We start from the raw sequence: 24,147 nt of genomic DNA, 5'->3' as shown, positions 1-24,147 counted from the left end.
AATTTATGAATTCTTGCAATTGAAACCTCACTGTGTTTTACCAAGGCAGATAAAGGACATCTTGTGTACCCCTTATAGTTATAAGGAGGGTTTGGTGGCTGAAAATGCATTGCTTTGATGGTGATTGCATGTTGCTGCCACTTTGTACATATTACTGAATTAATATAGGTGAACATTTTAGAATTGGTGTAGCTCAATGGTAGAGCATTTGACTGCAGATCAAGAGGTTCCTAGTTCAAATCTGGGTGCCCCCTTGTTTACCAGTAGAAATATTGTTTTAAATAAATTGAAGAAAACATTTACAATCTTAGCATTTTATGTAATGAGCAGCACATTTCTACATTTGAAATACTCCTGATCATCTCCTGAAACATACGGTAAACACCATGAAGCTGTTTAGGATTTCTTTGTATGATACAAGCTGTGTTTTACATTCACCCAAGTTCTACTGGTGATATTATCAGTTTGCAATAGTCCATTGGAAGCGCATATGAATGTTATAAAACTGTGGTGGAAACCAATAGTATGCCCTTAATTAAATGTATTAATTTGTACAGCTGACCAGAAGTGCACTGATGTCATTAGTTCTACAAGTTCCATACAGTCACCCACTCTATCACCTTTTTAAAAAAGGGCAGTTTTCAGCATTCAAGGGTTTATGTCAGTGGTAGAGCGTAGGAGTGCAGTTCAAAAAGTCCATGTTTCATAACCATATACCCTCTTCAATAGATCCTGTTAAAATGTTTTTCAACCCAATGCACTCTAAGAAACAATAAGATATATCATCATTTCATATACAAAACAATGAACAATTGGGTTTAACTATGCTCTTAGCACAAAATCAACAAACTGCAGTAGAGAAGCAGTTACATTTTGCAGAATTTGTGCATTTGACAAAAGTTTTTTTTCCATGTTCCAAGATCTACATGTGATACGAAATTTATGAAGTCTTGAAATTCAAACCTCTCTGTGTTTTACCAAGGCAGATAAAGGACATCTTGTGTACCCCTTATAGTTATAAGGAGGGTTTGGTGGCTGAAAATGCATTGCTTTGATGGTGATTGCATGTTGCTGCCACTTTGTACATATTACTGAATAAATATAGGTAAACATTTTAGAATTGGGGGTATAGCTCAATGGTAGAGCATTTGACTGCAGATCAGGAGGTCACTAGTTCAAATCTGGGTGCCCCCGTGTCCATCTGTTTTACCTGTAGAAATCTTTTTTTAATTAAATAAATTGAAGAAAACATTTACAATCTTAGCATTTTATGTAAAGAGCAACACATTTCTACATTTGAAATACTCCTGATCATCTCCTGAAACATAGGATAAACACCATGAAGCTGTTTTGGATTTCTTCGTATGATACAAGGTGTGTTTTACATTCACCCAAGCTCTACTGGTGATATTATCAGTTTGAAATAGTCCATTGGAAGCTGATATGAATGTTGTAAAACTGTGGTGGAAACCAATAATATACCCTCAATGAAATGTATTAATTTGTACAGCTGACCAGAAGTGCACTGATGTCATTAGTTCTACAAGTTCCCTACAGTCACCCACTCTATCACCTTTTTAAAAAAGGGCAGTTTTCAGTATTCAAGGGTTTATGTCAGTGGTAGAGCGTAGGAGTGCAGTTCAAGAAGTCCCTGTTTCCTAACGATATACCCTTTTCAATAGATCCTGTTAAAATGTTTTTCAACCCAATGCACTGTAAGAAACAATAAGATATATCATCATTTCATATACAAAACAATGAACAATTGGGTTTAACCATGCTCTTAGCACAAAATAAACAAACTGCAGTAGAGAAACAGTTACATTTTGCAGAATTTGTGCATTTGACAAAGGTTTTGTTTCCATGTTCCAAGATCTACATGTGATACGAAATTTATGAATTATTGCAATGGAAACCTCACTGTATTTTACCAAGGCAGATAACGGACATCTTGTGTACCCCTTATAGTTATAAGGAGGGTTTGGTGGCTGAAAATGCATTGCTTTGATGGTGATTGCATGTTGCTTCCACTTTGTACATATTACTGAATTAGTATAGGTGAACATTTCAGAATTGGGGATATAGCTCAGTGGTAGAGCATTTGACTGCAGTTTAAGAGGTTCATAGTTCAAATCTGGATGCCCCCTTTTTTTAAATAAATTGAATAAAACATTTACAATCTTAGCATTTTATGTAATGAGCAACACATTTCTACATTTGAAATACTCCTGATCATCTCCTGAAACATAGGGTAAACACCATGAAGCTGTTTAGGATTTCTTTGTATGATACAAGCTGTGTTTTACATTCACCCAAGTTCTACTGGTGATATTATCAGTTTGAAATAGTCCATTGGAAGCTCATATGAATGTTATAAAACTGTGGTGGAAACCAATAACATGCCCTTAATGAAATGTATTAATTTGTACAGCTGACCAGAAGTGCACTGATGTCATTAGTTCTACAAGTTCCATAAAGTCACCCACTCTATCACCTTTTTAAAAAAGGGCAGTTTTCAGCATTCAAGGGTTTATGTCAGTGGTAGAGCGTAGGAGTGCAGTTCAAAAAGTCCCTGTTTCATAACCATATACCCTCTTCAATAGATCCTGTTAAAATGTTTTTCAACCCAATGCACTGTAAGAAACAATACGATATATCATCATTTCATATACAAAACAATGAACAATTGGGTTTAACTATGCTCTTAGCACAAAATCAACAAACTGCAGTAGAGAAGCAGTTACATTGTGCAGAATTTGTGCATTTGACAAAAGTTTTTTTTCCGTGTTCCAAGATCTACATGTGATACGAAATGTATGAATTCTTGCAATTGAAACCTCACTGTGTTTTACCAAGGCAGATAAAGGACATCTTGTGTACCCCTTATAGTTATAAGGAGGGTTTGGTGCCTGAAAATGCATTGCTTTGATGGCGATTGCATGTTGCTGCCACTTTGTACATATTACTGAATTAATATAGATGAACATTTTAGAATTGGGGTATAGCTCAATGGTAGAGCATTTGACTGCAGATCAAGAGGTCACTAGTTCAAATCTGGGTGCCCCCGTGTCCAACTGTTTTACCTGTAGAAATCTTTTTTTAATTAAATAAGATGAAGACATAATTTACAATCTTAGCATTTTATGTAAAGGGCAACACATTTCTGCATTTGAAATACTCCTGATCATCTCCTGAAACATAGGGTAAACACCATGAAGCTGTTTTGGATTTCTTCGTATGATACAAGGTGTGTTTTACATTCACCCAAGCTCTACTGGTGATATTATCAGTTTGAAATAGTCCATTGGAAGCTGATATGAATGTTATAAAACTGTGGTGGAAACCAATAATATGCCCTCAATGAAATGTATTAATTTGTACAGCTGACCAGAAGTGCACTGATGTCATTAGTTCTACAAGTTCCATAAAGTCACCCACTCTATCACCGTTTTAAAAAAGGGCAGTTTTCAGCATTCAAGGGTTTATGTCAGTGGTAGAGCGTAGGAGTGCAGTTCAAAAAGTCCCTGTTTCATAACCATATACCCTCTTCAATAGATCCTGTTAAAATGTTTTTCAACCCAATGCACTGTAAGAAACAATAAGATATATCATCATTTCATATGCAAAACAATGAACAATTGGTTTTACCTATGCTCTTAGCACAAAATCAACAAACTGCAGTAGAGAAGCAGTTACATTGTGCAGAATTTGTGCATTTGACAAGTTTTTTTTCTGTGTTCCAAGATCTACATGTGATACGAAATTTATGAATTCTTGCAATTGAAACCTCACTGTGTTTTACCAAGGCAGATAAAGGACATCTTGTGTACCCCTTATAGTTATAAGGAGGGTTTGGTGGCTGAAAATGCATTGCTTTGATGGTGATTGCATGTTGCTGCCACTTTGTACATATTACTGAATTAATATAGGTGAACATTTTAGAATTGGGGTATAGCTCAATGGTAGAGCATTTGACTGCAGATCAAGAGGTCACTAGTTCAAATCTGGGTGCCCCCGTGTCCAACTGTTTTACCTGTAGAAATCTTTTTTTAATCAAATAAATTGAAGAAATAATTTACAATCTTAGCATTTTATGTAAAGAGCAACACATTTCTACATTTGAAATACTCCTGATCATCTCCTGAAACATAGGGTAAACACCATGAAGCTGTTTTGGATTTCTTCGTATGATACAAGGTGTGTTTTACATTCACCCAAGCTCTACTGGTGATATTATCAGTTTGAAATAGTCCATTGGAAGCTGATATGAATGTTATAAAACTGTGGTGGAAACCAATAATATGCCCTCAATGAAATGTATTAATTTGTACAGCTGACCAGAAGTGCACTGATGTCATTAGTTCTACAAGTTCCATACAGTCACCCACTCTATCACCTTTTTAAAAAAGGGCAGTTTTCAGTATTCAATGGTTTATGTCAGTGGTAGAGCGTAGGAGTGCAGTTCAAGAAGTCCCTGTTTCCAAACCATATACCCTTTTCAATAGGTCCTGTTAAAATGTTTTTCAACCCAATGCACTGTAAGAAACAATAAGATATATCATCATTTCATATACAAAACACTGAACAATTGGGTTTAAACATGCTCTTAGCACAAAATGCACAAACTGCAGTAGAGAAACAGTTACATTTTGCAGAATTTGTGCATTTGACAAAGGTTTTTTTTCCATGTTCCAAGATCTACATGTGATACGAAATTTATGAATTATTGCAATGGAAACCTCACTGTATTTTACCAAGGCAGATAACGGGCATCTTGTGTACCCCTTATAGTTATAAGGAGGGTTTGGTGGCTGAAAATACATTGCTTTGATGGTGATTGCATGTTGCTTCCACTTTGTACATATTACTGAATTAGTATAGGTGAACATTTCAGAATTGGGGGTATAGCTCAGTGGTAGAGCATTTGACAGCAGATCAAGACGTCCCGAGTTCAAATCTGGGTGCCCCCTTGTCCGACTGTTTTACCTGTAGAAATATTTTTTTAATTAAATTGAAGAAGACATTTACAATCTTAGCATTTTATGTAATGAGCAACACATTTCTACATTTGAAATACTCCTGATCATCACCTGAAACATAGGGTAAACACCAGGAAGCTGTTTAGGATTTCTTCGTATGATACAAGCTGTGTTTTACATTCACCCAAGTTCCACTGGTGATATTATCAGTTTGAAATAGTCCATTGGAAGCTCATATGAATGTTATAAAACTGTGGTGGAAACCAATAATATGCCCTTAATGAAATGTATTAATTTGTACAGCTGACCAGAAGTGCACTGATGTCATTAGTTCTACAAGTTCCATGCAGTCACCCACTCTATCACCTTTTCAAAAAAAGGGCAGATTCCAGCATTCAAGGGTTAACTCAGTGGTAGAGCGTAGGAGTGCAGTTCAAGAAGTCCCTGTTTCATAACCATATACCCTCTTCAATAGATCCTGTTAAAATGTTTTTCAACCCAATGCACTATAAGAAACAATAAGATATATCATCATTTCATATAAAAAACAATGAACAATTGGGTTTAACTATGTTCTTAGCACAAAATCAACAAACTGCTGTAGAGAAGCAGTTACGTGTTGCAGAATTTATGCATTTGACAAAAGTTTTTTTTCCATGTTCCAAGAGCTACATGTGATACGAAATTTATGAATTCTTGCAATGGAAACCTCACTGTGTTTTACCAAGGCAGATAAAGCACATCTTGTGTACCCCTTATAGTTATAAGGAGGGTTTGGTGGCTGAAAATGCATTGCTTTGATGGTGATTGCATGTTGCTTCCACTTTGTACATATTACTGAATTAATATAGGTGAACATTTTTCAATTGTGGGTAAAGCTCAGTGGTAGAGCATTTGATTGCACATCAAGAGGTCCCTAGTTCAAATATGGGTGCCCCCGTGTCCAACTGTTTTACCTCTAGAAATATTTTTTAAAATAAATTGAAGAAAACATTTACAATCTTAGCATTTTATGTAATGAGCAACACATTTCTACATTTGAAATACTCCTGATCATCTCCTGAAACATAGGGTAAACACCATGAAGCTGTTTTGGATTTCTTCGTATGATACAAGCTGTGTTTTACATTCACCCAAGTTCTACTGGTGATATTATCAGTTTGAAATAGTCCATTGGAAGCTGATATGAATGTTATAAAACTGTGGAGGAAACCAATAATATGCCCTCAATGAAATGTATTAATTTGTACAGCTGACCAGAAGTGCACTGATGTCATTAGTTCTACAAGTTCCATACAGTCACCCACTCTATCACCTTTTTAAAAAAGGGCAGTTTTCAGCATTCAAGGGTTTATGTCAGTGATAGAGCGTAGGAGTGCAGTTCAAGAAGTCTCTGTTTCATAACCATATACCCTTTTCAATAGATCCTGTTAAAATGTTTTTCAACCCAATGCACTGTAAGAAACAATAAGATATATCATCATTTCATATACAAAACAATGAACAATTGGGTTTAACCATGCTCTTAGCACAAAATCAACAAACTGCAGTCTAGAAGCAGTTACATTTTGCAGAATTTGTGCATTTGACAAAGGTTTTTTTTCCATGTTCCAAGATCTACATGTGATACGAAATGTATGAATTATTGCAATGGAAACCTCACTGTATTTTACCAGGGCAGATAAAGGACATCTTGTGTAACCCTTATAGTTATAAGGAGGGTTTGGTGGCTCAAAATGCATTGCTTTGATGGTGATTGCATGTTGCTTCCACTTTGTACATATTACTGAATTAATATAGGTGAACATTTTAGAATTGGGGGTATAGCTCAGTGGTAGAGCATTTGACTGCAGATCAAGAGGTTCCTACTTCAGATCTGGGTGCCCCCTTGTCCAACTTTTTTACCTGTAGAAATCTTTTTTTAATTAAATAAATTGAAGTAAACATTTACAATCTTAGCATTTTATGTAATGAGCAACACATTTCTACATTTGAAATACTCCTGATCATCACCTGAAACATAGGGTAAACACCATTAAGCTGTTTAGGATTTCTTCGTATGATACAAGCTGTGTTTTACATTCACCCAAGTTCTACTGGTGATATTATCAGTTTGAAATAGTCCATTGGAAGCTCATATGAATGTTATAAAACTGTGGTGGAAACCAATATTATGCCCTTAATGAAATGTATTAATTTTTACAGCTGACCAGAAGTGCACTGATGTCATTAGTTCTACAAGTTCCATACAGTCACCCACTCTATCACCTTTTTAAAAAAGGGCAGTTTTCAGCATTCAAGGGTTCATGTCAGTGGTAGAGCGTAGGAGTGCAGTTCAAGAAGTCCCTGTTTCATAACCATATACCCTTTTCAATAGATCCTGTTAAAATGTTTTTCAACCCAATGCACTGTAAGAAACAATAAGATATATCATCATTTCATATACAAAACAATGAACATTTGGGTTTAACTATGCTCTTAGCACAACATCAACAAACTGCTGTAGAGAAGCAGTTACGCAGTTACGTTTTGCAGAATTTGTGCATTTGACAAAAGTTTTTTTCCATGTTCCAATATCTACATGTGATACGAAATGTATGAATTCTTGCAATGGAAACCTCACTTTATTTTACCAAGGCAGATAAAGGACATCTTGTGTACCCCTTATAGTTATAAGGAGGGTTTGGTGGCTGAAAATGCATTGCTTTGATGGTGATTGCATGTTGCTTCCACTTTGTACATATTACTGCATTAATTTAGGTGAACATTTCAGAATTGGGTGTATAGCTCAGTGGTAGAGCATTTGACTGCAGATCAAGAAGTCCCTAGTTCAAATCTGGGTGCCCCCTTGTCCAACTGTTTTACCTGTAGAAATATTTTTTTAAATAAATTGAAGAAAACATTTACAATCTTAGCATTTTATGTAATGAGCAACACATTTCTACATTTGAAATACTCCTGATCATCACCTGAAACATAGGGTAAACACCATTAAGCTGTTTAGGATTTTGTCGTATGATACAAGCTGTGTTTTACATTCACCCAAGTTCTACTGGTGATATTATCAGTTTGAAATAGTCCATTGGAAGCTGATATGAATGTTATAAAACTGTGGTGGAAACCAATAATATGCCCTCAATGAAATGTATTAATTTGTACAGCTGACCAGAAGTGCACTGATGTCATTAGTTCTACAAGTTCCATACAGTCACCCACTCTATCACCTTTTTAAAAAGGGGCAGTTTTCAGCATTCAAGGGTTTATGTCAGTGGTAGAGCGTAGGAGTGCAGTTCAAGAAGTCCCTGTTTCATAACCATATACCCTCTTCAATAGATCCTGTTAAAATGTTTTTCAACCCAATGCACTGTAAGAAACAATAAGATATATCATCATTTCATATACAAAACAATGAACAATTGGGTTTAACTATGCTCTTAGCACAAAATCAACAAACTGCAGTAGAGAAGTAGTTCCATTTTGCAGAATTTGTGCATTTGACAAAGGTTTTTTTTCAATGTTCCAAGATCTACATGTGATACGAAATGTATGAATTCTTGCAATGGAAACCTCACTGTATTTTACCAGGGCAGATAAAGGACATCATGTGTAACCCTTATAGTTATAAGGATTGTTTGGTGGCTCAAAATGCATTGCTTTGATGGTGATTGCATGTTGCTTCCACTTTGTACATATTACTGAATTAATATAGATGAACATTGCAGAATTGGGGGTGTAGCTCAGTGGTAGAGCATTTGACTGCAGATCAAGAGGTCCCTAGTTCAAATCTGGGTGCCCCCTTGTCCAACTGTTTTACCTGTAGAAATATTGTTTTAAATAAATTGAAGAAAACATTTACAATCTTAGCATTTTATGTAATGAGCAACACATTTCTACATTTGAAATACTCCTGATCATCACCTGAAACATAGGGTAAACACCATTAAGCTGTTTAGGATTTTGTCGTATGATACAAGCTGTGTTTTACATTCACCCAGGTTCTACTGGTGATATTATTAGTTTGAAATAGTCCATTGAAAGCTCATATGAATGTTATAAGACTGTGGTGGAAACCAATAATATGCCCTCAATGAAATGTATTAATTTGTACAGCTGACCAGAAGTGCACTGATGTCATTAGTTCTACAAGTTGCATACAGTCACCCACTCTATCACCTTTTTAAAAAAGGGCAGTTTTCATCATTCAAGGGTTCATGTCAGTGGTAGAGCGTAGGAGTGCAGTTCAAGAAGTCCCTGTTTCATAACCATATACCCTCTTCAATAGATCCTGTTAAAATGTTTTTCAACCCAATGCACTGTAAGAAACAATAAGATATATCATCATTTCATATACAAAACAATGAACAATTGGGTTTAACTATGCTCCTAGCACAAAATCAACAAACTGCAGTAGAGAAGTAGTTACATTTTGCAGAATTTGTGCATTTGACAAAGGTTTTTTTTCAATGTTCCAAGATCTACATGTGATACGAAATGTATGAAATCTTGCAATGGAAACCTCACTGTATTTTACCAGGGCAGATAAAGGACATCTTGTGTAACCCTTATAGTTATAAGGAGGGTTTGGTGGCTCAAAATGCATTGCTTTGATGGTGATTGCATGTTGCTTCCACTTTGTACATATTACTGAATTAATATAGGTGAACATTTTAGAATTGGGGGTATGGCTCAGTGGTAGAGCATTTGAATGCAGATCAAGAGGTTCCTACTTCAGATCTGGGTGCCCCCTTGTCCAACTTTTTTACCTGTAGAAATCTTTTTTTAATTAAATAAATTGAAGTAAACCTTTACAATCTTAGCATTTTATGTAATGAGCAACACATTTCTACATTTGAAATACTCCTGATCATCACCTGAAACATAGGGTAAACACCATTAAGCTGTTTAGGATTTCTTCGTATGATACAAGCTGTGTTTTACATTCACCCAAGTTCTACTGGTGATATTATCAGTTTGAAATAGTCCATTGGTAGCTCATATGAATGTTGTAAAACTGTGGTGGAAACCAATAATATCCCCTTAATGAAATGTATTAATTTGTACAGCTGACCAGAAGTGCACTGATGCCATTAGTTCTACAAGTTCCATACAGTCACCCACTCTATCACCTTTTTAAAAAAGGGCAGTTTTCAGCATTCAAGGGTTTATGTCAGTGGTAGAGCGTAGGAGTGCAGTTCAAGAAGTCCCTGTTTCATAACCATATACCCTCTTCAATAGATCCTGTTAAAATGTTTTTCAACCCAATGCACTGTAAGAAACAATAAGATATATCATCATTTCATATACAAAACAATGAACATTTGGGTTTAACTATGCTCTTAGCACAACATCAACAAACTGCTGTAGAGAAGCAGTTACGTTTTGCAGAATTTGTGCATTTGACAAAAGTTTTTTTCCATGTTCCAAGATCTACATGTGATACGAAATGTATGAATTCTTGCAATGGAAACCTCACTGTATTTTACCAAGGCAGATAAAGGACATCTTGTGTACCCCTTATAGTTATAAGGAGGGTTTGGTGGCTGAAAATGCATTGCTTTGATGGTGATTGCATGTTGCTTCCACTTTGTACATATTACTGAATTAATATAGATGAACATTGCAGAATTGGGGGTGTAGCTCAGTGGTAGAGCATTTGACTGCAGATCAAGAGGTCCCTAGTTCAAATCTGGGTGCCCCCTTGTCCAACTGTTTTACCTGTAGAAATATTGTTTTAAATAAATTGAAGAAAACATTTACAATCTTAGCATTTTATGTAATGAGCAACACATTTCTACATTTGAAATACTCCTGATCATCACCTGAAACATAGGGTAAACACCATTAAGCTGTTTAGGATTTTGTCGTATGATACAAGCTGTTTTTTACATTCACCCAAGTTCTACTGGTGATATTATCAGTTTGAAATAGTCCATTGAAAGCTCATATGAATGTTATAAGACTGTGGTGGAAACCAATAATATGCCCTTTATGAAATGTATTAATTTGTATAGCTGATCAGAAGTGCACTGATGTCATTAGTTCTACAAGTTCTATACAGTCACCCACTCTATCACCTTTTTAAAAAAGGGCAGTTTTCAGCATTCAAGGGTTTATACCATTGGTAGAGCGTAGGAGTGCAGTTCAAAAAGTCCCTGTTTCATAACCATATACCCCTTTCAATAGATCCTGTTAAAATGTTTTTCAACCCAATGCACTGTAAGAAACAATAAGATATATCATCATTTCATATACAAAACAATGAACATTTGGGTTTAACTATGCTCTTAGCACAACATCAACAAACTGCTGTAGAGAAGCAGTTACGTTTTGCAGAATTTGTGCATTTGACAAAAGTTTTTTTTCCATGTTCCAATATCTACATGTGATACGAAATGTATGAATTCTTGCAATGGAAACCTCACTGTATTTTACCAAGGCAGATAAAGGACATCTTGTGTACCCCTTATAGTTATAAGGAGGGTTTGGTGGCTGAAAATGCATTGCTTTGATGGTGATTGCATGTTGCTTCCACTTTGTACATATTACTGCATTAATTTAGGTGAACATTTCAGAATTGGGGGTATAGCTCAGTGGTAGAGCATTTGACTGCAGATCAAGAAGTCCCTAGTTCAAATCTGGGTGCCCCCTTGTCCAACTGTTTTACCTGTAGAAATATTTTTTTAAATAAATTGAAGAAAACATTTACAATCTTAGCATTTTATGTAATGAGCAACACATTTCTACATTTGAAATACTCCTGATCATCACCTGAAACATAGGGTAAACATCATTAAGCTGTTTAGGATTTTGTCGTATGATACAAGCTGTGTTTTACATTCACCCAAGTTCTACTGGTGATATTATCAGTTTGAAATAGTCCATTGGAAGCTGATATGAATGTTATAAAACTGTGGTGGAAACCAATAATATGCCCTCAATGAAATGTATTAATTTGTACAGCTGACCAGAAGTGCACTGATGTCATTAGTTCTACAAGTTGCATACAGTCACCCACTCTGTCACCTTTTTAAAAAAGGGCAGTTTTCAGCATTCAAGGGTTTATGTCAGTGGTAGAGCGTAGGAGTGCAGTTCAAGAAGTCCCTGTTTCATAACCATATACCCTCTTCAATAGATCCTGTTAAAATGTTTTTCAACCCAATGCACTGTAAGAAACAATAAGATATATCATCATTTCATATACAAAACAATGAACAATTGGGTTTAACTATGCTCTTAGCACAACATCAACAAACTGCAGTAGAGAAGCAGTTCCATTTTGCAGAATTTGTGCATTTGAGAAAGTTTTTTTTTCCATGTTCCAAGATCTACATGTGATACGAAATGTATGAATTCTTGCAATGGAAACCTCACTGTATTTTACCAAGGCAGATAAAGGACATCTTGTGTACCCCTTATAGTTATAAGGAGGGTTTGGTGGCTGAAAATGCATAGCTTTGATGGTGATTGCATGTTGCTTCCACTTTGTACATATTACTGAATTAATATAGATGAACATTGCAGAATCGGGGGTGTAGCTCAGTGGTAGAGCATTTGACTGCAGATCAAGAGGTCCCTAGTTCAAATCTGGGTGCCCCCTTGTCCAACTTTTTTACCTGTAGAAATATTTGTTTAAATAAATTGAAGAAAACATTTACAATCTTAGCATTTTATGTAATGAGCAACACATTTCTACATTTGAAATACTCCTGATCATCTCCTGAAACCTAGGGTAAACACCATTTAGCTGTTTAGGATTTCTTCGTATGATACAAGCTGTGTTTTACATTTACCCAAGTTCTACTGGTGATATTATCAGTTTGAAATAGTCCATTGAAAGCTCATATGAATGTTATAAAACTGTGGTGGAAACCAATAATATGCCCTTAATGAAATGTATTAATTTGTATAGCTGATCAGAAGTGCACTGATGTCATTAGTTCTACAAGTTCTATACAGTCAACCACTCTATCACCTTTTTAAAAAAAGGGCAGTTTTCAGCATTCAAGGGTTTATACCATTGGTAGAGCGTAGGAGTGCAGTTCAAAAAGTCCCTGTTTCATAACCATATACCCTCATCAATAGATCCTGTTAAAATGTTTTTCAACCCAATGCACTGTAAGAAACAATAAGATATATCATCATTTCATATACAAAACAATGAATAATTGGGTTTAACTATGCTCTTAGCACAAAATCAACAAACTGCAGTAGAGAAGTAGTTACATTTTGCAGAATTTGTGCATTTGACAAAGGTTTTTTTTCCATGTTCCAAGATTTACATGTGATACGAAATTTATGAATTCTTGCAATGGAAACCTCACTGTGTTTTACCAAGGCAGATAAAGGACATCTTGTGTACCCCTTATAGTTATAAGGAGGGTTTGGTGGCTGAAAATGCATTGCTTTGATGGTGATTGCATGTTGCTTCCACTTTGTACATATTACAGAATTCATATAGGTGAATATTTTAGAATTGGGGGTATAGCTCAGTGGTAGAGCATTTGACTGCAGATCAAGAGGTTCCTACTTCAGATCTGGGTGCCCCCTTGTCCAACTTTTTTACCTGTAGAAATCTTTTTTTAATTAAATAAATTGAAGTAAACCTTTACAATCTTAGCATTTTATGTAATGAGCAACACATTTCTACATTTGAAATACTCCTGATCATCACCTGAAACATAGGGTAAACACCATTAAGCTGTTTAGGATTTCTTCGTATGATACAAGTTGTGTTTTACATTCACCCAAGTTCTACTGGTGATATTATCAGTTTGAAATAGTCCATTGGAAGCTCATATGAATGTTATAAAACTGTGGTGGAAACCAATAATATGCCCTCAATGAAATGTATTAATTTGTACAGCTGACCAGAAGTGCACTGATGTCATTAGTTCTACAAGTTCCATACAGTCACCCACTCTATCACCTTTTTAAAAAAGGGCAGTTTTCAGCATTCAAGGGTTTATGTCAGTGGTAGAGCGTAGGAGTGCAGTTCAAGAAGTCCCTGTTTCATAACCATATACCCTTTTCAATAGATTATGTTCAAATGTTTTTCAACCCAATGCACTGTAAGAAACAATAAGATATATCATCATTTCATATACAAAACAATGAACAATTGGGTTTAACTATGCTCTTAGCACAAAATCAACAAACTGCAGTAGAGAAGCAGATACATTTTGCAGAATTTGTGCATTTGACAAAAGTTTTTTTCCATGTTCCAAGATCTACATGTGATACGAAATGTATGAATTCTTGCAATGGAAACCTCACTGTATTTTACCAAGGCAGATAAAGGACATCTTGTGTACCCCTTATAGTTATAAGGAGGGTTTGGTGGCTGAAAATGCATTGCTTTGATGGTGATTGCATGTTGCTTCCACTTTGTACATATTACTGAATTAATATAGATGAATATTGCAGAATTGGGGTTATAGCTCAGTGGTAGAGCATTTGACTGCAGATCAAGAGGTTCCTACTTCAGATCTGGGTGCCCCCTTGTCCAACTTTTTTACCAGTAGAAATCTTTTTTTAATTAAATAAATTGAAGTAAACATTTACAATTTTAGCATTTTATGTAATGAGCAACACATTTCTACATTTGAAAAACTCCTGATCATCACCTGAAACATAGGGTAAACACCATTAAGATGTTTAGGATTTCTTCGTATGATACAAGCTGTGTTTTACATTCACCCAAGTTCTACGGGTGATATTATCAGTTTGAAATAGTCCATTGGAAGCTCATATGAATGTTATAAAACTGTGGTGGAAACCAATAATATGCCCTTAATGAAATGTATTAATTTGTGCAGCTGACCAGAAGTGCACTGATGTCATTAGTTCTACAAGTTCCATACAGTCACCCACTCTATCACCTTTTTAAAAAAGGGCAGTTTTCAGCATTCAAGGGTTTATACCATTGGTAGAGCGTAGGAGTGCAGTTCAAAAAGTCCCTGTTTCATAACCATATACCCTCTTCAATAGATCCTGTTAAAATGTTTTTCAACCCAATGCACTGTATGAAACAATAAGATATATCATCATTTCATATACAAAACAATGAATAATTGGGTTTAACTATGCTCTTAGCACAAAATCAACAAACTGCAGTAGAGAAGTAGTTACATTTTGCAGAATTTGTGCATTTGACAAAGGTTTTTTTTCCATGTTCCAATATCTACATGTGATACGAAATGTATGAATTCTTGCAATGGAAACCTCACTGTATTTTACCAAGGCAGATAAAGGACATCTTGTGTACACATTATAGTTATAAGGAGGGTTTGGTGGCTGAAAATGCATTGCTTTGATGGTGATTGCATGTTGCTTCCACTTTGTACATATTACTGAATTAATAAAGGTGAACATTTCAGTATTGGGGGTATAGCTCAGTGGTAGAGCATTTGACTGCAGATCAATAAGTCCCTAGTTCAAATCTGGGTGCCCCCTTGTCCAATTGTTTTACCTGTAGAAATATTTTTTTAAATAAATTGAAGAAAACATTTACAATCTTAGCATTTTATGTAATGAGCAACACATTTCTACATTTGAAATACTCCTGATCATCACCTGAAACATAGGGTAAACACCATTAAGCTGTTTAGGATTTTGTCGTATGATACAAGCTGTGTTTTACATTCACCCAAGTTCTACTGGTGATATTATCAGTTTGAAATAGTCCATTGGAAGCTGATATGAATGTTATAAAACTGTGGTGGAAACCAATAATATGCCCTCAATGAAATGTATTAATTTGTACAGCTGACCAGAAGTGCACTGATGTCATTAGTTCTACAAGTTCCATACAGTCACCCACTCTATCACCTTTTTAAAAAAGGGCAGTTTTCAGCATTCAAGGGTTTATGTCAGTGGTAGAGCGTAGGAGTGCAGTTCAAGAAGTCCCTGTTTCATAACCATATACCCTTTTCAATAGATCCTGTTGAAATGTTTTTCAACCCAATGCACTGTAAGAAACAATAAGATATATCATCATTTCATATACAAAACAATGAACAATTGGGTTTAACCATGCTCTTAGCACAAAATCAACAAACTGCAGTAGAGAAGCAGTTACATTTTGCAGAATTTGTGCATTTGACAAAGGTTTTTTTTCCATGTTCCAAGATCTACATGTGATACGAAATGTATGAATTCTTGCAATGGAAACCTCACTGTATTTTACCAAGGCAGATAAAGGACATCTTGTGCACCCCTTATAGTTATAAGGAGGGTTTGGTGGCTGAAAATGCATTGCTTTGATGGTGATTGCATGTTGCTTCCACTTTGTACATATTACTGAATTAATATAGATGAACATTTCAGAATTGGGGGTATAGCTCAGTGGTAGAGCATTTGACTGCAGATCAAGAGGTTCCTAGTTCAAATCTGGGTGCCCCGTTGTTTACCGGTAGAAATATTGTTTTAAATAAATTGAAGAAAACATTTACAATCTTAGCATTTTATGTAATGAGCAGCACATTTCTACATTTGAAATACTCCTGATCATCTCCTGAAACATAGGGTAAACACCATGAAGCTGTTTAGGATTTCTTTGTATGATACAAGCTGTGTTTTACATTCACCCAAGTTCTACTGGTGATATTATCAGTTTGAAATAGTCCATTGGAAGCGCATATGAATGTTATAAAACTGTGGTGGAAACCAATGGTATGCCCTTAATGAAATGTATTAATTTGTACAGCTGACCAGAAGTGCACTGATGTCATTAGTTCTACAAGTTCCATACAGTCACCCACTCTATCACCTTTTTAAAAAAGGGCAGTTTTCAGCATTCAAGGGTTTATGTCAGTGGTAGAGCGTAGGAGTGCAGTTCAAGAAGTCCCTGTTTCATAACCATATACCCTTTTCAATAGATCCTGTTGAAATGTTTTTCAACCCAATGCACTGTAAGAAACAATAAGATATATCATCATTTCATATACAAAACAATGAACAATTGGGTTTAACCATGCTCTTAGCACAAAATCAACAAACTGCAGTAGAGAAGCAGTTACATTTTGCAGAATTTGTGCATTTGACAAAGGTTTTTTTTCCATGTTCCAAGATCTACATGTGATACGAAATGTATGAATTCTTGCAATGGAAACCTCACTGTATTTTACCAAGGCAGATAAAGGACATCTTGTGCACCCCTTATAGTTATAAGGAGGGTTTGGTGGCTGAAAATGCATTGCTTTGATGGTGATTGCATGTTGCTTCCACTTTGTACATATTACTGAATTAATATAGATGAACATTTCAGAATTGGGGGTATAGCTCAGTGGTAGAGCATTTGACTGCAGATCAAGAGGTTCCTAGTTCAAATCTGGGTGCCCCCTTGTTTACCGGTAGAAATATTGTTTTAAATAAATTGAAGAAAACATTTACAATCTTAGCATTTTATGTAATGAGCAGCACATTTCTACATTTGAAATACTCCTGATCATCTCCTGAAACATAGGGTAAACACCATGAAGCTGTTTAGGATTTCTTTGTATGATACAAGCTGTGTTTTACATTCACCCAAGTTCTACTGGTGATATTATCAGTTTGAAATAGTCCATTGGAAGCGCATATGAATGTTATAAAACTGTGGTGGAAACCAATAGTATGCCCTTAATGAAATGTATTAATTTGTACAGCTGACCAGAAGTGCACTGATGTCATTAGTTCTACAAGTTCCATACAGTCACCCACTCTATCACCTTTTTAAAAAAGGGCAGTTTTCAGCATTCAAGGGTTTATGTCAGTGGTAGAGCGTAGGAGTGCAGTTCAAAAAGTCCCTGTTTCATAACCATATACCCTTTTCAATAGATTATGTTCAAATGTTTTTCAACCCAATGCACTGTAAGAAACAATAAGATATATCATCATTTCATATACAAAACAATGAACAATTGGGTTTAACTATGCTCTTAGCACAAAATCAACAAACTGCAGTAGAGAAGCAGATACATTTTGCAGAATTTGTGCATTTGACAAAAGTTTTTTTCCATGTTCCAAGATCTACATGTGATACGAAATGTATGAATTCTTGCAATGGAAACCTCACTGTATTTTACCAAGCCAGATAAAGGACATCTTGTGTACCCCTTATAGTTATAAGGAGGGTTTGGTGGCTGAAAATGCATTGCTTTGATGGGGTTTGCATGTTGCTTCCACTTTGTACATATTACTGAATTAATATAGATGAACATTGCAGAATTCGGGTTATAGCTCAGTGGTAGAGCATTTGACTACAGATCAAGAGGTCTCTAGATCAAATCTGGGTGCCCCCTTGTCCAACTGTTATACCAGTAGAAATCTTTTTTTAATTAAATAAATTGAAGTAAACATTTACAATTTTAGCATTTTATGTAATGAGCAACACATTTCTACATTTGAAAAACTCCTGATCATCACCTGAAACATAGGGTAAACACCATTAAGATGTTTAGGATTTCTTCGTATGATACAAGCTGTGTTTTACATTCACCCAAGTTCTACGGGTGATATTATCAGTTTGAAATAGTCCATTGGAAGCTCATATGAATGTTATAAAACTGTGGTGGAAACCAATAATATGCCCTTAATGAAATGTATTAATTTGTGCAGCTGACCAGAAGTGCACTGATGTCATTAGTTCTACAAGTTCCATACAGTCACCCACTCTATCACCTTTTTAAAAAAGGGCAGTTTTCAGCATTCAAGGGTTTATGTCAGTGGTAGAGCGTAGGAGTGCAGTTCAAGAAGTCCCTGTTTCATAACCATATACCCTTTTCAATAGATCCTGTTAAAATGTTTTTCAACCCAATGCACTGTAAGAAACAATAAGATATATCATCATTTCATATACAAAACAATGAACATTTGGGTTTAACTATGCTCTTAGCACAACATCAACAAACTGCTGTAGAGAAGCAGTTACGTTTTGCAGAATTTGTGCATTTGACAAAAGTTTTTTTCCATGTTCCAAGATCTACATGTGATACGAAATTTATGAATTCTTGCAATGGAAACCTCACTGTATTTTACCAAGGCAGATAAAGGACGTCTTGTGTACACCTTATAGTTATAAGGAGGGTTTGGTGGCTGAAAATGCATTGCTTTGATGGTGATTGCATGTTGCTTCCACTTTGTACATATTACTGAATTAATATTGGTGAACATTTTCGAATTGGGGATATAGCTCAGTGGTAGAGCATTTGACTGCAGATCAAGAGGTCCGAAGTTCAAATCTGTGTGCCCCCTTATCCAACTGTTTTACCTGTAGAAATCTTTTTTTTATTAAATAAATTGAAGTAAACATTTACAATCTTAGCATTTTATGTAATGAGCAACACATTTCTACATTTGAAAAACTCCTGATCATCACCTGAAACATAGGGTAAACACCATTAAGATGTTTAGGATTTCTTCGTATGATACAAGCTGTGTTTTACATTCACCCAAGTTCTACGGGTGATATTATCAGTTTGAAATAGTCCATTGGAAGCTCATATGAATGTTATAAAACTGTGGTGGAAACCAATAATATGCCCTTAATGAAATGTATTAATTTGTGCAGCTGACCAGAAGTGCACTGATGTCATTAGTTCTACAAGTTCCATACAGTCACCCACTCTATCACCTTTTTAAAAAAGGGCAGTTTTCAGCATTCAAGGGTTTATGTCAGTGGTAGAGCGTAGGAGTGCAGTTCAAGAAGTCCCTGTTTCATAACCATATATCCTTTTCAATAGATCCTGTTAAAATGTTTTTCAACCCAATGCACTGTAAGAAACAATAAGATATATCATCATTTCATATACAAAACAATGAACAATTGGGTTTAACTATGCTCTTAGCACAAAATCAACAAACTGCAGTAGAGAAGCAGTTCCATTTTGCAGAATTTGTGCATTTGAGAAAGTTTTTTTTTCCATGTTCCAAGATCTACATGTGATACGAAATGTATGAATTCTTGCAATGGAAACCTCACTGTATTTTACCAAGGCAGATAAAGGACGTCTTGTGTACACCTTATAGTTATAAGGAGGGTTTGGTGGCTGAAAATGCATTGCTTTGATGGTGATTGCATGTTGCTTCCACTTTGTACATATTACTGAATTAATATTGGTGAACATTTTAGAATTGGGGGTATAGCTCAGTGGTAGAGCATTTGACTGCAGATCAAGAGGTTCCTATTTCAAATCTGTGTGCCCCCTTATCCAACTGTTTTACCTGTAGAAATCTTTTTTTTATTAAATAAATTGAAGTAAACATTTACAATCTTAGCATTTTATGTAATGAGCAGCACATTTCTACATTTGAAATACTCCTGATCATCTCCTGAAACATAGGGTAAACACCATGAAGCTGTTTAGGATTTCTTTGTATGATACAAGCTGTGTTTTACATTCACCCAAGTTCTACTGGTGATATTATCAGTTTGAAATAGTCCATTGGTAGCTCATATGAATGTTGTAAAACTGTGGTGGAAACCAATAATATCCCCTTAATGAAATGTATTAATTTGTACAGCTGACCAGAAGTGCACTGATGTCATTAGTTCTACAAGTTCCATACAGTCACCCACTCTATCACCTTTTTAAAAAAGGGCAGTTTTCAGTATTCAATGGTTTATGTCAGTGGTAGAGCGTAGGAGTGCAGTTCAAGAAGTCCCTGTTTCCAAACCATATACCCTTTTCAATAGGTCCTGTTAAAATGTTTTTCAACCCAATGCACTGTAAGAAACAATAAGATATATCATCATTTCATATACAAAACACTGAACAATTGGGTTTAAACATGCTCTTAGCACAAAATGCACAAACTGCAGTAGAGAAACAGTTACATTTTGCAGAATTTGTGCATTTGACAAAGGTTTTTTTTCCATGTTCCAAGATCTACATGTGATACGAAATTTATGAATTATTGCAATGGAAACCTCACTGTATTTTACCAAGGCAGATAACGGGCATCTTGTGTACCCCTTATAGTTATAAGGAGGGTTTGGTGGCTGAAAATACATTGCTTTGATGGTGATTGCATGTTGCTTCCACTTTGTACATATTACTGAATTAGTATAGGTGAACATTTCAGAATTGGGGGTATAGCTCAGTGGTAGAGCATTTGACAGCAGATCAAGACGTCCCGAGTTCAAATCTGGGTGCCCCCTTGTCCGACTGTTTTACCTGTAGAAATATTTTTTTAATTAAATTGAAGAAGACATTTACAATCTTAGCATTTTATGTAATGAGCAACACATTTCTACATTTGAAATACTCCTGATCATCACCTGAAACATAGGGTAAACACCAGGAAGCTGTTTAGGATTTCTTCGTATGATACAAGCTGTGTTTTACATTCACCCAAGTTCCACTGGTGATATTATCAGTTTGAAATAGTCCATTGGAAGCTCATATGAATGTTATAAAACTGTGGTGGAAACCAATAATATGCCCTTAATGAAATGTATTAATTTGTACAGCTGACCAGAAGTGCACTGATGTCATTAGTTCTACAAGTTCCATGCAGTCACCCACTCTATCACCTTTTCAAAAAAAGGGCAGATTCCAGCATTCAAGGGTTAACTCAGTGGTAGAGCGTAGGAGTGCAGTTCAAGAAGTCCCTGTTTCATAACCATATACCCTCTTCAATAGATCCTGTTAAAATGTTTTTCAACCCAATGCACTATAAGAAACAATAAGATATATCATCATTTCATATAAAAAACAATGAACAATTGGGTTTAACTATGTTCTTAGCACAAAATCAACAAACTGCTGTAGAGAAGCAGTTACGTGTTGCAGAATTTATGCATTTGACAAAAGTTTTTTTTCCATGTTCCAAGAGCTACATGTGATACGAAATTTATGAATTCTTGCAATGGAAACCTCACTGTGTTTTACCAAGGCAGATAAAGCACATCTTGTGTACCCCTTATAGTTATAAGGAGGGTTTGGTGGCTGAAAATGCATTGCTTTGATGGTGATTGCATGTTGCTTCCACTTTGTACATATTACTGAATTAATATAGGTGAACATTTTTCAATTGTGGGTAAAGCTCAGTGGTAGAGCATTTGATTGCACATCAAGAGGTCCCTAGTTCAAATATGGGTGCCCCCGTGTCCAACTGTTTTACCTCTAGAAATATTTTTTAAAATAAATTGAAGAAAACATTTACAATCTTAGCATTTTATGTAATGAGCAACACATTTCTACATTTGAAATACTCCTGATCATCTCCTGAAACATAGGGTAAACACCATGAAGCTGTTTTGGATTTCTTCGTATGATACAAGCTGTGTTTTACATTCACCCAAGTTCTACTGGTGATATTATCAGTTTGAAATAGTCCATTGGAAGCTGATATGAATGTTATAAAACTGTGGAGGAAACCAATAATATGCCCTCAATGAAATGTATTAATTTGTACAGCTGACCAGAAGTGCACTGATGTCATTAGTTCTACAAGTTCCATACAGTCACCCACTCTATCACCTTTTTAAAAAAGGGCAGTTTTCAGCATTCAAGGGTTTATGTCAGTGATAGAGCGTAGGAGTGCAGTTCAAGAAGTCTCTGTTTCATAACCATATACCCTTTTCAATAGATCCTGTTAAAATGTTTTTCAACCCAATGCACTGTAAGAAACAATAAGATATATCATCATTTCATATACAAAACAATGAACAATTGGGTTTAACCATGCTCTTAGCACAAAATCAACAAACTGCAGTCTAGAAGCAGTTACATTTTGCAGAATTTGTGCATTTGACAAAGGTTTTTTTTCCATGTTCCAAGATCTACATGTGATACGAAATGTATGAATTATTGCAATGGAAACCTCACTGTATTTTACCAGGGCAGATAAAGGACATCTTGTGTAACCCTTATAGTTATAAGGAGGGTTTGGTGGCTCAAAATGCATTGCTTTGATGGTGATTGCATGTTGCTTCCACTTTGTACATATTACTGAATTAATATAGGTGAACATTTTAGAATTGGGGGTATAGCTCAGTGGTAGAGCATTTGACTGCAGATCAAGAGGTTCCTACTTCAGATCTGGGTGCCCCCTTGTCCAACTTTTTTACCTGTAGAAATCTTTTTTTAATTAAATAAATTGAAGTAAACATTTACAATCTTAGCATTTTATGTAATGAGCAACACATTTCTACATTTGAAATACTCCTGATCATCACCTGAAACATAGGGTAAACACCATTAAGCTGTTTAGGATTTCTTCGTATGATACAAGCTGTGTTTTACATTCACCCAAGTTCTACTGGTGATATTATCAGTTTGAAATAGTCCATTGGAAGCTCATATGAATGTTATAAAACTGTGGTGGAAACCAATATTATGCCCTTAATGAAATGTATTAATTTTTACAGCTGACCAGAAGTGCACTGATGTCATTAGTTCTACAAGTTCCATACAGTCACCCACTCTATCACCTTTTTAAAAAAGGGCAGTTTTCAGCATTCAAGGGTTCATGTCAGTGGTAGAGCGTAGGAGTGCAGTTCAAGAAGTCCCTGTTTCATAACCATATACCCTTTTCAATAGATCCTGTTAAAATGTTTTTCAACCCAATGCACTGTAAGAAACAATAAGATATATCATCATTTCATATACAAAACAATGAACATTTGGGTTTAACTATGCTCTTAGCACAACATCAACAAACTGCTGTAGAGAAGCAGTTACGCAGTTACGTTTTGCAGAATTTGTGCATTTGACAAAAGTTTTTTTCCATGTTCCAATATCTACATGTGATACGAAATGTATGAATTCTTGCAATGGAAACCTCACTTTATTTTACCAAGGCAGATAAAGGACATCTTGTGTACCCCTTATAGTTATAAGGAGGGTTTGGTGGCTGAAAATGCATTGCTTTGATGGTGATTGCATGTTGCTTCCACTTTGTACATATTACTGCATTAATTTAGGTGAACATTTCAGAATTGGGTGTATAGCTCAGTGGTAGAGCATTTGACTGCAGATCAAGAAGTCCCTAGTTCAAATCTGGGTGCCCCCTTGTCCAACTGTTTTACCTGTAGAAATATTTTTTTAAATAAATTGAAGAAAACATTTACAATCTTAGCATTTTATGTAATGAGCAACACATTTCTACATTTGAAATACTCCTGATCATCACCTGAAACATAGGGTAAACACCATTAAGCTGTTTAGGATTTTGTCGTATGATA

General features: G+C 35.5%; 5 non-coding genes across 5 annotated transcripts; all 5 read left to right on the top strand.

Moving 5' to 3' along the window:
- The first annotated feature begins 8,705 nt into the window (after positions 1 to 8,705).
- On the top strand, positions 8,706 to 8,777 carry TRNAC-GCA (transfer RNA cysteine (anticodon GCA)). Its single transcript has one exon. It is a non-coding gene; the product is annotated as a tRNA-Cys (tRNA).
- Positions 8,778 to 10,606: 1,829 nt separating this feature from the next.
- Positions 10,607 to 10,678, top strand: TRNAC-GCA (transfer RNA cysteine (anticodon GCA)). Its single transcript has one exon. It is a non-coding gene; the product is annotated as a tRNA-Cys (tRNA).
- Positions 10,679 to 11,555: 877 nt separating this feature from the next.
- TRNAC-GCA (transfer RNA cysteine (anticodon GCA)) lies at positions 11,556 to 11,627 on the top strand. The gene has a single exon. It is a non-coding gene; the product is annotated as a tRNA-Cys (tRNA).
- Positions 11,628 to 12,504: 877 nt separating this feature from the next.
- TRNAC-GCA (transfer RNA cysteine (anticodon GCA)) lies at positions 12,505 to 12,576 on the top strand. Its single transcript has one exon. It is a non-coding gene; the product is annotated as a tRNA-Cys (tRNA).
- A 4,672-nt stretch (positions 12,577 to 17,248) lies between these two features.
- TRNAC-GCA (transfer RNA cysteine (anticodon GCA)) lies at positions 17,249 to 17,320 on the top strand. Its single transcript has one exon. It is a non-coding gene; the product is annotated as a tRNA-Cys (tRNA).
- The last annotated feature ends 6,827 nt before the right edge of the window (positions 17,321 to 24,147 follow it).

The sequence above is a fragment of the Ambystoma mexicanum genome, chromosome 4q, assembly GCF_040938575.1.
Source record: "Ambystoma mexicanum isolate Mex_15411 chromosome 4q, UKY_AmexF1_1, whole genome shotgun sequence".
In the NCBI taxonomy this organism is placed as follows: domain Eukaryota; kingdom Metazoa; phylum Chordata; class Amphibia; order Caudata; family Ambystomatidae; genus Ambystoma; species Ambystoma mexicanum.
This window is presented reverse-complemented; position numbering and strand designations above follow the sequence as displayed.